Below are 17,345 nucleotides of genomic sequence, written 5' to 3'. Positions count from 1 at the left end.
GAAGAAGAAGAAGAAGAAGAAGAAGGAGAAGAAAGTTTATTGTCTTGAATATATGTATTATAAAAGAAGATGGGTAAAACCTAAGACGTGCATTTTCAACTGGTGTAATTTCATCCATGGGACAAAAATTAGTGAAAAAAATCTTATTCTTTCTTATTCTCTTCACACATGAAGCACAGGCAGATGTACAGTACATGAACACACACACACACACACACACACACATATATAATATATCCTTAGTATTTATATTTGAAAAGGAAGCCAATTAAGAAAAGCATGTCTGAAGAGCTTCTTAGGGGGCAATAATAAAAATAGCTTGAGAAACACTTTTTAAAACATGCAAGTTAAGAAATTTCAAGAAGAAAAGCAAATGAAACACAAAGAAAAGTAGGACAGAAATAATCAGAGAAAGCAGTAAAAATTAGTAAAATAGAAAACCAATGTACAGGAGGAAAACAGAGGGCTTGAGAAGCACTATAAACTAACTAAATCTAAACAGACATCTATAGGACACTCCATCCAACAACTGAATACACATTCTTCTCAAGTGCACACAGACTATTCTCCAGGATAGACCACATGCTAGGATGTAAAGCAAATGTCAATAAATTTAAAAGAATTTAAATCATACAGTATACATCCTCCAGTCATAATGGAATGTAATTAGAATTCAGTAACAAAAATAAATTTGGGAAATTCACAAATATGTGGAAATTAAACAGTATACTGTGAGCAAAGTTGGAAGACTCATATTTACTGATTTCCAAACTGAAACAAAGCTATAATAATCAAGACAGTGTGATATTGACATAAAGATAAATTAAGAAACCACTGGAGTAAAATTGAGAGTTCAGAAATAAAATGGTGTAAGCACTTTAGAAAATGATATGCAGTTCCTCAAAAGGTTACACACAAAGTTGCCATATGGCCCATCAATTCCACTCCTAGGTAGAAACAGTCCACACAAACCTGCTAGTATTGTTCATACTAACATGATTCAAAATAGCCCCAAATTGGAAACAACTCAAATGTCCATCAACCAATCAATGAACAAATAAAATTACAATGGAATATCATAAATATCATGGTCATAAAAGGGAATTAAGTACTGATACATATTACAACATGAATAGATCTTAAAGTTATTCTAAGTGGAAGAAATCACACTTAATAGACCAGAGAGCATATGATTTTGTTTTTATGAAATGTCCAGAATAGGCAAATTCATACAGAAAGATAAGTTGTTGCCTAGGGCTGGGAGCATTAGGGCAAAATGGGGAATTATTTTCTTTATCTGCAAAGATAAAAATGTTCAGAAATTAATCGTGGTGATGGTTGCACAACTCTGTGACTACACTATAAATCATTAAACTCTGTACTTTAAATGGATCAACTGTTTGGTATGTGAATTATATCTCCATAAAGCTGTTTTTTTAAGGTAATACAGTTTCTATGTAGTTCTTATGAGACACTTGCTCTTGACATCCAGCTGCCACATTGCAAGGAAGTCCAAACTAGCTAATTAAAGAGGTCACGTGTAGGTATTACAACTGACAACTGTGGTAGGGGTCCCAATGATAGCATGCATCAATTTCTATACTTCTGAGTGCAGCAGGCTTCAAATTATTTCACCCTCCCATCCTTTGAGTCTTTCCAGTGGAAATCCATACATTGTGCAGCAAAGAGATGCTATCCCCATTGTGCCCTTTCTGAATTCCTGACCCAGATAATCTGTGATCCTAATAAAATGGTTGTTATATAACAAAAGAAGAAGAGGGAAAAGGGAATCAATGTATATTAGAGGTTATCAATAATGTCAAACTTCGTGCTATGGTGTAGATGTTTGCCATCTTCAAAACTAATGTTGATGTTTAATTGCCATTGTAACAGTATTAAGAGGTGGGACCTTTAAAAGATGATTAGGCATTAGACTACAACCCGTGAGAGCTGCTCTGTGGGCTGAGTCTGGCAGAATCATGGGTGGGGGATGCTATTCGAGGCCTTTGGGGCTCTACCCCTGCTTCAGTGTGTCCAGAAGTTGGGACATGGAGTCACGGAAGATAATTCTAAAGCCTTAAGATTTAATATTGTGCCTCCTGTTGGGTTTGAAACTTGCTTGGGATCAGTTACTTTCCCCCAACCTTTTCTTTGCCTACCTGTCTGTTTTGGAAGGGGAATGTCTATCATAGGCTTGTTCCAGTATTGTGCTTTGGAAGTAGGTAACTTATTTGATTTTACAGCCTCACACCTGCAGGGGAATTTGCCTCAAGATGAGCTGTATCCTGAGTCTCATGCATATCTGATTTAGATAAGACTCTGGACTTTGAACTTATGAGTTGGTGCTGGAATGACTTAAGATTTTTGGACCTTGGGATGGAATGAATGTATTTTGTATGTGAGAAGGACATGAGTTTTTGGGCCAGGGGTGGAATGCCATGGTTTGAATGTTTGCCTCCTGCAAACCTCATGTTGAAATTTAATTGTCATTGTAACAGTATTGAAAGGTGGAACATTTAGGAGATGGTTAAGCCATGAAAACTTCACATAGGGGCTTTCAAGCAGACACTTTTCCTCTTCTTCTCTGCTATGTGGTGACACAGCAAGAAGGCCAATGTCAAATGCCTGCACCTTGATATTGGACTTCTCAGCCTCCAGAACTGTGAACCAATAAATTTCTGCTTATTATTAATTACCCAGTCTGTGGTATTCTGTTATAGCAGCACAAAGTAGATGCTTAGTTTCTTGAAAAGAATGATAAAATTGATAAATCTATGTCAAGATTGATAAAGAAAAAAATTAAAGACAGCTCAATTGTCAATATCAGAAACATGAAAGGGGATATTGCTACAGATCTTATGAACATTAAAAAGATAATAAGATGTTATGAAGTCCTTTTAAGTCATAAACTTATGAAGTCATTTTAATCAATACACTTGAAAATTTAAATGAAGTAGACAAATTCCTAGAAAAACAGTTAACAGATACTCGAGAAGAAGTAATATCAAATTTATTAAAGTAATTAAATCCATAAATAAAAGTCTTCCTACAATGAAAACTCCAAGGCCAAATGTATTCACGATTGAATTCTATGAGACATTTGAGAAATAATGTTGGTTTTAGACAAAAATATTCCAGAGAATAAAAAAAGTGGTGGCATTTCTCTCAACTCATTTTATGAAAGCAGTTAACTTTCGTACCAAATCCTGTCAAGAGCATTACAAGAAGTGACAATTACAGAGCAATCTTTTAAAATAAATATAGATGTAAAATTTCTAGTGAGATATTACAAAACCAAAACCAGAAATACATAAATATGATAATACCCAAGACCAAGCTGATATTATTTCAGGAATGCAAGGTTCATTTGACATTTGAAAGTCACTTAATGTAATATGCTAACAGAAAAATGAGAAAGATAATCTGATCATTTCCATATATGCAGAAAAACATTTGATGAAGTAAAACGCCCATTTGTAATTTCAAAATCTTAGCAAAATACAAAATGAAATGAAGTCTTCTAATCTAATAAAGGTTACCTGCAAAAACAAACCAGTAGCAAACATATTGCTTAGTGAGTAATTAAAAGCTTTCCCTTTAGGCTGGGAACAAAATGAGATGACTATTATTTCTGTTCAACATTGTACCAGTAGTTTTATCTGGTGTAAAAAGCAGGAAAATAATAAAAGAGATACGAAATAGAAAGTAAGAAGTTAAACTGGCATTATTTGCAAGCATCATGATTATGTACATAAAAATCCAAAAGAATCTGTGATTAAACTATTATACTTAATAAATAAATTTAGCAAGGTCACTGGATATAAGGTCAATATACAAAAATAAATTAGTTTTGCCATTACCAACAAAATGCCATTCAAAAGCGAAATTTAAAGAATGATATCTTATAAACAGGCATAGAAAATAAGAAATATTTCAGAATAAATCCAATAAAAGCTTTTGAAAATACCTACATATAGCATGTTTATGAATTGGAAAGTTTGACATTATAAAGAGGTCTTATTATATTAAGGATTATGATATTAAATGATTATATAATGATGTAATAATTACATTATATTATATAAGGATTATTACATTAAATGATATTATATTAAACCCTGGTTGATTTTTTTCTTTTGGTGGAAGTTCACAAGCTGATTATAACATCATTATGAAAATGAAAATGGGCAAATTAAGCCCTAGGTACCCTGAAGAATGAAAGCAATGTTACATTACTAGATCTACTACATATCAAAACCCACAAAGCTACATTATCAAGATAATATGATCTTGGCACAGGAATGAACAAGTAGACCAATGAAACAAAAGTCTCAAAACTGACCCATGTATAAAAGTGTGAGATTTCAAAGTGAGAAAGTTTATTCTTTTCAATAAAAAATTATCACTCAGTTTGATATCATTATAGAAAAATATTAAAGTTGGTCCCTAGCTCACACTATACAGAACAATTAATACCAGGTAGATTGTAGATGTCAATGTGAAAGGTAAAAATATAAAGTTCTGGAATATGACATAGATTAATATCTTCATGACCATAGGAAATGAAAGTTTCTGAAACAGTACTGATAAACACAAACCACAAAGAAAAATACCGATAAATTAGATTACATATAAATAGAACCTATTTTACTTGTAGAGCCTCTATAAATATAGCCTATTCATCAGAAGACACTGTTGAAAGAGAATGAAGGTAATCCGTAATTAAAAGATATGTGCAATCATATATATCAACAAAAGGTTCCTATCATTGCATATGAAAACTTCTACAGATTAATAAAATAATTAGAGGCAACTCAACAGAAACATAGGCAAAACTAATGAACAGGCTCCTCCTTAAAGAAGATCTACCATATGAAAAGTACTCAATTTTATTATTCATTAAGAAAATCAAAACTTAAATCCATCATGATACACTTCCGTACACCTACCAGAATGGCTAAAATCACAAAAATTAGCATTACCAAATGGGATTGAAGTGTTGTCAGGATATTGACAAGGAGAATATAATGAAACACTTTTCACTGTTGGTGGGAGTATAAAGGCATTCAACAACTTTGAAAAACTATCTGGCAGTATCTAGTAAAGTTGAACATATGCACACTCTATAAACAGTACTTCTCTCCTCGTTTTTGCAACAGAAATGTCTACATTTCTGCACCAAAAGATGTGTACAAGTATGTTTTTAACAGTATTACTCTTAATAAATAAAAACTAAGAACAATCCCAATGTTAATCCATGGCAGATTGGATAAATACTCATACTCATTATAATGAATATCCTCTGACTATTAAAAATCTTTTGAATTTCAAGGTTTCCTACTCCCTACTCCTATTTCAAAGTTGTATATGTATTTCTTTGTGTATGAATGGAGTGCCTCTGGGGGACCTAAAGCTTTCAAGGTGTTCTCAGAGGCATTCATGGCCCCAAATGGGCTAACTTCTTTCTCATGGGCTGATCCAGTTAACACTAACCAGTGTTTTTCAAAGAAGACTGTTGAGTTTTTAAAAGATGTTCCCGGGTCAAATACGTTTAGGAAACATTGTTAAACATAACTCTTCTTTTGGTAATTCGTATACTTAAGGCTTTTATAGGAACACTGCTGTGAAGACTCTGGTATATACAGGTTGAGTAATTCTCATCCAAAATGCTTGGGACCAAAAGTGTTTCAGATTTTGGATTTTTTTCAGATTTGGGTTTTTTTCAGATGTTGGGCATTTGCATTATACTTACAATTTGAGCATCTCAAATCTGAGAATCCAAAAGTCTCCAGTGAGTATTTTCTTTGAGCATCATATTAGCACTCAAAAATTTCAGATTTTGGAGCATTTTGATTTTTGGATTTTTGGATTGGGGAAGGTCAGCTTGTGTTATTTTGGTTATCTTAGTGTCCACAAATTAATTTGAAAAATAAATTAAAATTTCCTTTCCTCAACTGTTTTTGTAACATATTTGATATCCTAAAAGACTGTTTTTTTTCCCAAAATATTTTGAAAAGCATGGATATATTCTGGGTGTGGGGCTATTAAATGAAAGACCGTGTGAAAAATACATGAAAGAATTACATGATTACTCAATTCATTAACTAAACTGTTGAGAACAAAAAAATCAAGTATTAGTTGAAATCAGCCAGCTCTTGATTATGCTCAATTGACTCAATACTCTTCTATAATTTTAAGAAATCCATTCTTGCCCTAATGTTTCCATAAGTTCCTAGAGGTTTATGTTTTCATGCAGATTTCTGGGTCTGGGCTGCTGCTTCTACTGAAATCTTGATCTTATTCATGTTTCACCTCCCAAGAGTATTCCTCTGTTCTATTCAAAACTGGATGTGGTCCCTTGTTTTATGTCTCCTATTAGTATGTACGGTAGAACATACTGATATTTGGGTTGACTGAGGAGTTTTAGGTACAGAAATGCAAAACATCTGAAAAATCATTTATTAGAGATCCTTGTTCTTGAAAGCAATCCAACCTGTTTGTCACTAAGAATATTCTCACTGGCCCCCTTCTGCCAGAGGCCCCTATTTTCTACCACATAATTCTGACCATTGTCTCCCTTCCTACTCCCTTTTACTCAGAACCTCTCTCTGTTCCACATTTTCTGTTTTTGTAGTATGAAGAGTAGTTTAGTCATCACTTGTCTCTTTCCATTTATGACCTAGGATCTCACTTTCTAAAGGATTTACTGAGCCTTGTTATAAATCAATTCCTGTTTACTGTTTCTATTTTTCTTCCTCATTAGTCAACAAGTATTTACTGAGCTTCTCCCAAGTGCCAGGTATATTGGTATCAGTTTAACTTTTTATCTGAGTCATAGCTCTGTGCCATTCCAGCTTGCTCTGTTTTCTGTTTCCCACTTCTGTAAAGCACGTTCTACAAGCACATGTGAAGGTACACATTTAAAATGTTTTCCATGGGATACAACATTGTATTTGGGGATATAATTGGAAAATATGTAAAAGGTAGACAGAATTATACAGTCATGACATTTCTTGTGTAGATATTAAATCTTTAAGATGCAATAGCTGGAGTATATTTGACCCTAACCACTTTATATCTGCTATTGTTTGGCCCATGAACATGTTAATTTTTTTCTAGATTGATGAAAGTGTTCTATATTTGTTAGTTTATCCAATCTTTACTATCATGCATGCATATAGAAAGAGAAGGGGTACAAATAACTTCTTTCCATTTTTCATCTTTCTTATCCCTAAAATACATAATCACAAAGTTGTCTTTCACTCTAAAATACTATGACTACTTTCATTTCATGAATTAGAAATGAAAGTAGTGTGATATTCACTCATTCATTTGCTCTTTAACTTATCAAACATACGCTGAGTAATATACTTAGTCCAATCAGGAGCTATGCTAGGTAATAAATCATAAAATTAGAGAGAGTTAGAATCTGAGGCCAGGGTTTGTGACCTGTCTTCCTTCACAATGGTGTCTTTACTTGTTTTTGATTGTATTTGTCACTGAAACAGAAGACAAAGCTCAAATCTACCAATGTATCCAGAAATTTGATTGATAGCAACAGTTTTCATTTTGAAATGAAATGAGAACATTTTCATTTAAGAGTTTCATGCCTCTATAACTAGAATATTTCTTTCCACCTGATTATCTGTTATTTTCTTTGTTTATTTTAAAATTCCCAGAAAGATCTAACAGGTAAAAACCATTGAGCTAGGCTGAGCTTTACTTCATGGGAAGGAAGCATCTATGAGCCGAATTCTTTTCCAGAATAATGAAATTTCATGTGTGGCATTGGGTGTTCTGGGATTCAAAAAGGTTATCAGCCAAGCATTTATAATAAAAGTCCTCCTTGCTTTTCCCTAACACGCACTGGGAAGATGGGAGTGCTATCAGTTTGACATTTCTGTCAGAACTGGTATTTGAACCACCGGATGATTCTGACAAATGCCACTGCTGTCATTGGCTCAGTTTTAATTACACCTGACTGAAGCTTTCAATGGCAGCAAGCAGAAAACTTAATTAGTTGGAGTCCAGAGCATGTACTGGCTGGAGGATTCCCAAACAGTATATGGGCTTTCAGCAGAGAAGAGACCTTGTTTAAATCTACCAGCCTTGAACAGGAGGCTGGTTGGACAATTTTCAAAGCCTCCAAAGATGATTCATCAATTTAAATTGCTTTTGAGAGCACATTATCTTTGTATATTCTTTTCTCAAGTAACTCACTAGTATGTGGCAGTAGGTGAAATAAACAAATAAAAAAAGAAAATAAATACATACCTCTGTTTGTATGTATTTACAAACATTGTAAATACAATCTTTTGTAAATTTGTATGATTGGCAGAAGGTATATACACACAAATGCATTTATAAATTCAAGAAAACAACAAAGCAGAATGGTCGTAATGTTTCTATCACATCTTATGTGCTCAATGTTTGCTTTCAAGGTGTGGATGTGATTATACTTTTTACTTTACATTTCTATAGAAACATGCATTAGCAAGCTACGGTATCAAAATGCTAATATGCTGTAATTACAAATTACATAACTTTCACCTACTGGGTGGAGAAAAGTTTCCTTGCATTAAAAGAAGTAATTTCTTAGAATCACTCTTCTTTCATGCAGTATTCCAAGATCCCATTTGTGGCTGCTACAACTCACTGAGTAACTCAGGCCCAATTTACTCTACTTTTCAAATTACTTGTGGGTTTGGGACTCATTTGTCTTCACTCACGCAGGCTAAACAGTGCAGAAAGAGTTGTGCTGAATATTGGGTCTTGTCAAACATAAAGGATGATATTCCGCTTCATTTTATAAGTAAAATATGACAATGCTTGGCAAGACTGACTGAACTTTTGTCTTGATGACTCAGCCAAGACTCAGGACTCTCCGCTCTTGTCAGCTGTCTAGTTTGATTCTGCTGCCACTATCATTGCTGCCTGTGAATCCAGTGACACCTCTGGAACAGAACATTATTGGATACTGATTGACTACTTGGGTAAAGTAACAGCCCAAGGGGGCTTCTGCTTCTAAAGGAAGGCCTGGCAGTGTCGGGCTGAGATTTTCTCAGGAAGGTTCTTATGGGGATAACTATAAATTTCTCACTTTTAGGAATACTAAAACGCTACTACTTGGCCTAAGTTAACCTTATTGTACCCTGGAGTTATTGGCCTTAGAACAATATCCAGGTGTGCCCTTGCTGGGTTTTCTTAGCAACTTTGGAGAAGAATAAACCCTGGATTGAGTTGTTAGGCCCAGAAATATTAGTTGCCAAAAGTAAAATTGCTACTATGTCTCAATATTTAGCAAAACTGTAGTTCATTTTAAGAGTTGTGGCAGTCTTTTTGAAGGCGGATGTGATTAAGAAGTACTTAGCTCTCGTCACTGAATGCCTTCAAGGAATAGGAGTCTATACCTCTACTTTGAGGACTCTGACCAACCAAAGTACAGAATAAAGTTGATGATGCTCTGTTTCTATTCCTTTGGAAATGAAACGGAATTAAAATTGGTACTTAAAATTAAATGAGGTGAGATTCCACGTATCAAGTAAATATGAAGTATTTAAAAGAGAATGCTACAGATGACAGAAAAGTACAAAAATTGTTCCTGACATGAATAATTCACCAACTCTTGGATGGTATAAGTCACCTACTAATGTGCATTACTTGCCACTTAATAGTGGCTGTATCTGAAGAAATATGGAAATTGGAATATTTTAATAACTTTCTATATGAAAGATGATGAGACTGCCTAAATGATTAAGAGGAAGATATGTTATAATGAACTAAAGCCACTCGAGTGTAAGGTAATTTTAATTCAAATCTCCATCTGCTTATGTATAATTAAGACTCATTTAACAAGTTAATGCCTAACAGAGAGAACTGATAAGTTTGGTATTAAAGATCTTAAGAGAAGTAAATTAAACTGCCAGGGTTGAACTTGTCTTTAGTTTTAATTTCTTACACCTGAACCTTGATATAAATTTCAGGCTCCACTTCTTTATCTTCACCATTCATTTAAGCATGAAGCCAAAGCAAAAGGGGAGGGAAAACTGAATATCCTTTTTATATTTTAATTTTGGAGATCCCATCCTGTCTAAGGTGTGACAGCATCTTGACTGATATGAATATTTATACACTTCTTATTTCTCACTGTATAGCATCTATATGCCATTAAGCTGGTGATTTCAAAGGCACAAAAATATTTATGCACAGTTGAGATTGGCAGCAGGGTTAAATAACCTCAGAAAATAAGTGGAAAGCCTTTAAAGTGCCAAAAAGGACTGTTTTGATCTCTAGTGAATTTCATGAGCTTGTTGACTGCTGAACTTCCTACTTCATTTTTTTCCCCACAGTTTCTGCCAAAGAAGGTCCAGCCATCATAAATATGGTGTCAACCTTTTTGTCTTTTAGCATAAAAATTTAATTCCCAGCATATGACTCCTCATTTAGGAAGATGAATGGGTCTTTCTTTACATGCCTTTTCACATTTTCAGGACTAAATTCAAACAGGAGATTTGAGAATTCATGCAGTCTTCCCAGGAAGATTCTCACTAGGAAGAGTTTTCAGCCATGACTGGGTAAGGCCAATATTGTGGGACCACAGAGTTGAACCCAGTGTTCTTGTTCCTTGTCAGCCATCACATATGACTTGTGTCAGCTCACCTATAAGTGACAATTTCTTAAGACATAATTTTCAAAGATCACAGATTAAATAATTGAAACTTTTTGTGTCCTCTTGAGAAATTTCTAGCTCTAATCACCTAAAACGCATGGTCTGATTCATTTCTTATTAAAAGCTAGAAAGAGTCCTATTGCTTGACTACTTTATTTTACTGATCCCTAAAGATAAAGTAATTTGTGAAAGTTTACAGAGTTAGTAAAGAGTTGGGTCTAGTTTGCTGATTACCAGTTCAGCATTCTTCCCTTATCATACTACCTCTTAGATTTACCATATATACTATACATACACACACATATGCTATTTATACAAATATATATGTATGTTTTCATATATATGGTATATGCATCCTAATGCTATTGAAATATACATATATTAACAGTTTCTCATTTTGTTTTCTTAGTCCACTTAGAAATATACCTTGGAAAGAAAGTAAATATTTGCTACAACTTTCAAATAATGTAGGAAAGCAAAACTCACAGATAAAGAAATTCTGGTTACTCTGGGAAGTGTATACTGTCTTTTTTTTTTTTTTTCCTAGAAAGTGTCTAGGAAACAGGATCTTCAGCAAGTTTCATCCACCAAAGTATTGGAAAATTTGACAGCAAAATTTGACAACTGTTCATGGTCAACAGTTCCATTCACTTCCAAATTGCTCCCTCAATAATAGGGCTCCCTTGATGTTTATACTGCAACTGAGGACACTCCTCAAGGACAGTGAGGTTTTAGGCTTTAAAAAGGCACATATTTATTGTTTTCATAGAAATGGCTATTCTTGTGTGATGCTATTGAGAATGCAAGTGTTAGTAACTTTCCGGAGGGTATTTTAGTAATACAATTCAAAAGTCTTATAAATGATCATATTCTTTGATTCAATTGACTTACTTTTGGTTATTTATTCAAAGGGAGTACTCAGATTAATATACATAGATATGTACACAAGTGTCTTTGTTTCATCATTATTTGTTATACCAACAGCAAACAACAAAAGAAAAGGGAAAAAAGGAAGTTGTTAAGTAAGGCATGGATCCATATAGTGGATATTCTAAACACTGAAAATGTTGCTGCATATACACATTTATTGTTACAGAAAAGTATTTAAAATGTATTGTTAAATCAAACAATTGGGATATCATTTGTGTCATACGATTTGATTTTGTAGTAAAAATAATAAAAGTACATGGGAAAAGGTTTAATAGGACATTGTTGTAGGTGGATTCTTCTGGTTGTAGTGAATGGAGACTTCCCCAAGTTACTATAAGAATGGTGGCCCATGCACATGAAGATATGGGATCTAACACTCAGCTAGTCCACATGTGAAATCAGAAGAAATTTCATTACGAGTCATTACCAAAAAAGCATGAATTTGCAATGATCAAGTTTTATGGAAAGAGAAAGTAGACAGTCACTCATGAGCTAGTGACTAGTTTTAATGTTTTGAGAATGTATGAATCCCAACTCTAGTTATTCATTATTTTGGAGACTCTTTTTTTCTCTGATTATCTTTTGGTTTAAGCCTCAGCTAATAACTAACTGATGATCTCCCCAAAGCTCCAGTTCAAATTCCAGCAGAATAAGGATGCAAAGATACACAGAGTGATACAATGCTCTTTGGGGACTCGGGCAGTGAGGGAGTGGGAGGAGGTGAGGGATAAAATACTACAGATTGGGTACAGTGTATACTGCTTGGGTGACTCGTGCATCAAATCTGAAAATTCACCGCTATATAATTCATCCAGTAACCAAAAGCTACAAAAAAAAATTGCTGGCAGATGTTTTTTATTATGTTTTTACCATTTTTAGTGTTAAATGTCAAATAAAATTATATATGTTTATTATATACAATAGGTTATTTTGAAGTATGTATATACTGTGGAATTACTAAATCAAGCTGATTAATATATGCATTACTGCACATACTTATCTTTTGTGTGTGGTAAGAACATTTAAATTCTACTTTTAGCAATTTTCCCAATACAACACATTGTTCTTAACTATAGTTACCATCTTGTGCAATATCTAGTAAATTTGATTGCTTCTGCATGTCATTATTTGTTTGGGCAATGCTTTAATTCTAAGCTACTTCTTAAGAAGATGGCTTTTGGGTTAGATGCTCACCCTTTGGTCCAATCAACTATGGTTGATGATAGCATATGGTGACCTATGAAAAAACTACTGTGCTTAGAAGAGAAATAAGCATGCTTTAGGCACTTTGAAGCTTAGCTTTTCCAGCACAGACCCTCTCAGATGGTCAATTTTTATTTCTGTTGCTCATAGATGGGTCTCTAAAAACACAAGACTTTTTTCCTAAAACATTTTCCCCTATAAACTTTACAGGGCCATCAAAAATAGTTGTTATAATCCATATTCTTTGTAATCATCATTACTTCCTTACTGGACAAGTGTATCAAGTTAGAAACTGTTTGGTTTCCTAAAATTTTTATTTCAACAGATATTTAACCCCAAGCAACCACAGATGATGCACTACATGCCTGCATTAGTAATGCCCGCATTAGTAATACTAGTGAGACCTTAGTAAGGTCTCATTTTCCATCTTCAAGGAGGTCATGATGTGTTCACACACAAACAAGTGGGTACTTTCATTCTACAATCTTATTTGGGAGTCTGTTTACTGGGACCACTTCTAGTACCAATAAAAGTATTGGTTAGAATCTTAGCAGAAGAACAATAAAATACTTTAAATAAAATAGAAAGTGAAATGCAGGAAATCCATCAAGAATAATGAAGAATCTGAGAATGAGATAACACAGAAGGTAGAAATGGTTGGAAGCCATTTCCATCCTTAGGCAGTGTTACATGCATTCGGGGGCCAGGGTTACCTGGTGGAATCTGGGAGCATGGTCTACCTGTCTGGTGGGAGCTGCAGCCTGAGGGAACTGCAGCTTCTGCAGGAGACGCTGCCCAGACAAGGAGTGGGGAGCAGGAGACAGACTGACAGTGGATCCAGTGAAGGTCGAGCTCACTGCCCGTCCTTCACTAAGCCCTGGGAGAAGCCGGTCAATGTGTTCACGTACTCATATGATTTTATAAGATGTGTTAAATTAAGACATTGCAACTGTAATCAGTTAAGACTGCTGCCTGTTTCTATTTGACTTCCCTTTTCATTTTTCCCCATGCCAGCCATTGATGGGGTGGCCGTGAACATTTTGAGACACAAATTAAACAGAAGATGAGTTGAAAACAGTTTTATTTTTGGTTTATTGGGTAATATTTGTGTGTTTTATGGTTACTTATTTATAAAATTAGGTTATTTCTAGCTGTCCTGGCATATTAATACAAATAGTTTTTAGGACTCCCCCTCTTGTCTAACTCATCTGGAGACGTTATACAGAAGAGAAGAGTTAGAGCTGGCAGTGATAGTTATAAGTGATGGAGGAGAAACGAGTTTTAAAATATACAGTTAGAAACTAATCTGGGGTAGGTTTTTCTTTAGTTTTTCAGCTCATGTAAAGAAGAAACTCGAAAGAGGCTCTCCCCAAATTTATACAATCCTACAAATTTACATGACATTATGAATAATGAGTTGAGGAGATGAAATATTTTAAACTGTCAGTAATCAAATATATTTTTATGAACAATGATGAAGGAAAGACTGAATTATATTTTCACATTCTCTTTATACAAATATCACAAAATAATTGTCATATGAAGAGATGATCCTTTGATCAAAAGGCAGTCAAAACCCAGGAGGAATAGATATTAAAAATGCTTGGTAGATAATTAATAAAAATAGTAATTTAAAAGTTTTCTCAGTTGATATTTGTAAGCTAGTCAAAATGTACAGGTGGGTGTTTGCCAAATAACTATTTACTTTTGTGCCTAATTTTGAATTCATAATTTTTAAATGAATTTTTCTCTGTTAGGACTCCCAAGTGTTTAAGCCACAGATCTGATGAAACCTAGCTGCAGGTACAAATGCCATGGCTTTCCCTTCCTCCTGTTCCCCATTCTCTTTTCATTGACACCTATTGAGTGAGTTCAGCTGTCATCAGAGACTGGGACACAGATCAGAAGAATAAGCCTAGCAGAGGAAGAAAGATGCAGCAGACAGCAAACAAGCCGAAAATGGCCCAGGAAGGAAGTAAGATAAACAGGTCTTTCCATTCTCTGCTGGTGGGAGTTGAAATCATGCCACCTCTGTGGAGAGTCATATTTATGATAGTAACCATCAAAATCACAAATGTGCATGTGCGTGGACCCTGCAGTTCTACCTCTGGAAACTTATCTGAGATATACTCATAGGTGAACGGACATATGTATAAGGTTATTCATTGAAGCCTTGAGTCTGGAGGCCATTATCTTAAGTGAAATAACTCAGACACAGAAAGACAAATACCACATGTCCTCACTTATAAGTGGACACTAACCAATGTGTACCCGTGGACATGGGGTGTAGAATGACAGATGCTGAAAACTCAGAAGGGTGCAGATAGGGAGGGATGAGAAATTAATGGGCACAATGTACATTATTTGGATGATGGACACTGTAAAAACAATAGCTAAATGGTAGAGACAATCGGAGTATCCCTAAATTGGTGATAGATTAATACCTTTATGGTACATCAATACAATGGAATACTATTTCCTTTAAAAAGAAGGAAAAATGAAAGAAGAGATTCTTTATGGACAAATGTGGGATGATATTGAGTAAAAAGGGGTTGTTTGGTTGTTCTACCATTGATATAAATAAGGTTCATAATCACTCAGCTGAGATTCTAAAATTCATAAATCTCTGAAAGAAAATTTTTTTCACAAATAATTGGGTTGCAAAACATGGCCCAAACTTACATGGGGCTATTTATACTTTAAATATTCATATATTTTACAGAAGAAATACTTATGTACTTGGTTATTGAGTGCTTCCCCAGATGCTACTGAGAATGTTTCTAAAACTCATCCTCTAGACTTGAAAATGGCTTCAGAAGAGCTGGGAAGACATTTGACAGGGATGCTCTTGCCTTCTGCTCTTAACAAAGCAGAGAAGTGACTTTGAAAACCAGATGCCTCACAGAAGCAGGGTGGGACCCAGGACGATGAAGGGCCATGGAAATTTGATGCACCCCTTACCTCCTTGACACTCAGCAGCTTCCTGTTCACTGCTTCACCCCTGGTGGCCTGGCCTTTGTGGCCATGGGGGAGCCTAGTTGAAAGAGAACGCCAGTGGATGGTACTATTGGTGCCCTGTACAGGTATTCCTCCAAGCCCTATCTCCTATTCTGATCTCTGTATCTTTTAGTTGCTCATTAGACATCTCTACCTGGGTTGTCCTATTGGCACCTTTAAAACAACATGCCTAAGACTGAATAGTTCACCTTCCCTTGCTAAGCCTATTCTGCTGTGTGGTACCATCAATCACTCAGATCCCCAACCAACAGCCTTGAAATCATCCTCAACACCTTCCTCCACCTGCTCTCTCCCATTATATATCCAGTCAGTCCCCAGGATCTGACTATTCTACTTCCTTAATAAAGTTGCTAGAGAAAATACATAATGCCAACTTAAATGCAAATTCCAAATAAACAACTATTAACTGTAATATAAGTATGTCCCCAGTATATATTTACATTAGAAACATATTCAGTTGTTCTGAGATTCAAATTTAACTGGTCATCTTGTAATTTTATGTACTCAATCTTCAACCTTAGTCCTTAATACCTGTCAAATCTGTTCCCCTCTCTGCACCCATCAGCCCCTTGTTCAAGCCCTTCACTCTTCTCTTCTGGATCACCAAAACTACCTCCTAACTAGTTGTTGTCCTTCTAAATGTTTTCCCACCCAAAACAAGGTCTAAATTACTGATAGACTAATCTGTGTCTGACATAAATTTGATCACATTCACTCCCCTGCTTTTTTGCATATGACACCCTTCATGACCTGGCTTCTGCCTACCTCTCCCAGTCTTCTCCTAAGTTTCAGTCAGACTTTGTGCAACAAATTGTAGAACTGATGATATAGATTGTAGAACTGATAGGAACTTGTCAGTTCAGTGAGTCATTACTGAAGGCTGTGAGGCCAGGGAAGGCATCCCAGAGAGGAGAGCCCATGCCAAGCCTTCACTCCTCTCAACCCTCCTGAGCTCCTCAGGGACTCTGTCATGCTGCACTTATACACTCTGCTTTATACAGTTAGATTTCTTTTCATGTGCCCATCATTCATCTCCCCAAGATAACAAGTTTATTAATGACCCATGTAAAGCATCTAGCACGTTAAACATCACAGACTTTCACATTTCCTTGTCTTAACTGTTTTGTACTGTTTCTATTTCTTTGCGTGTTTCACACAGCACATTTCAACACTTATTGATTTTCTGATTAGTGTTCTGTTTCAAAAACGAAGTCAGACTAAGTTAAACGGACACAAATAGCCGCTCTACTCACTGACCCTATCATAATGAGAACACCAGGCTAGGGCTGGTTTCTTGACACATTTGAGTAGACTTTGCTTCCCAGAGCACTTCACGAATATTCCAGGATATGTTGAGAAGTTGCATCCCATTCAATCTATTCTCATCGCCATCAGAAAGGTGAAGTTGAGTAAATGTCTCATTTTATTAAACTTCTTGTTTAGATATGATTGAGGATTGAATATTCAGCATTGACTCTCCCCTTCTCTCTTATTAAAACATCAGGCTTTGAGGATCCCAGAGAGT

The sequence above is a fragment of the Papio anubis genome, chromosome 9 (assembly GCF_008728515.1).
Source record: "Papio anubis isolate 15944 chromosome 9, Panubis1.0, whole genome shotgun sequence".
Lineage (NCBI taxonomy): Eukaryota > Metazoa > Chordata > Mammalia > Primates > Cercopithecidae > Papio > Papio anubis.
The sequence above is the reverse complement of the archived record's forward strand: the minus strand, read 5'-3'. Positions refer to the sequence as shown.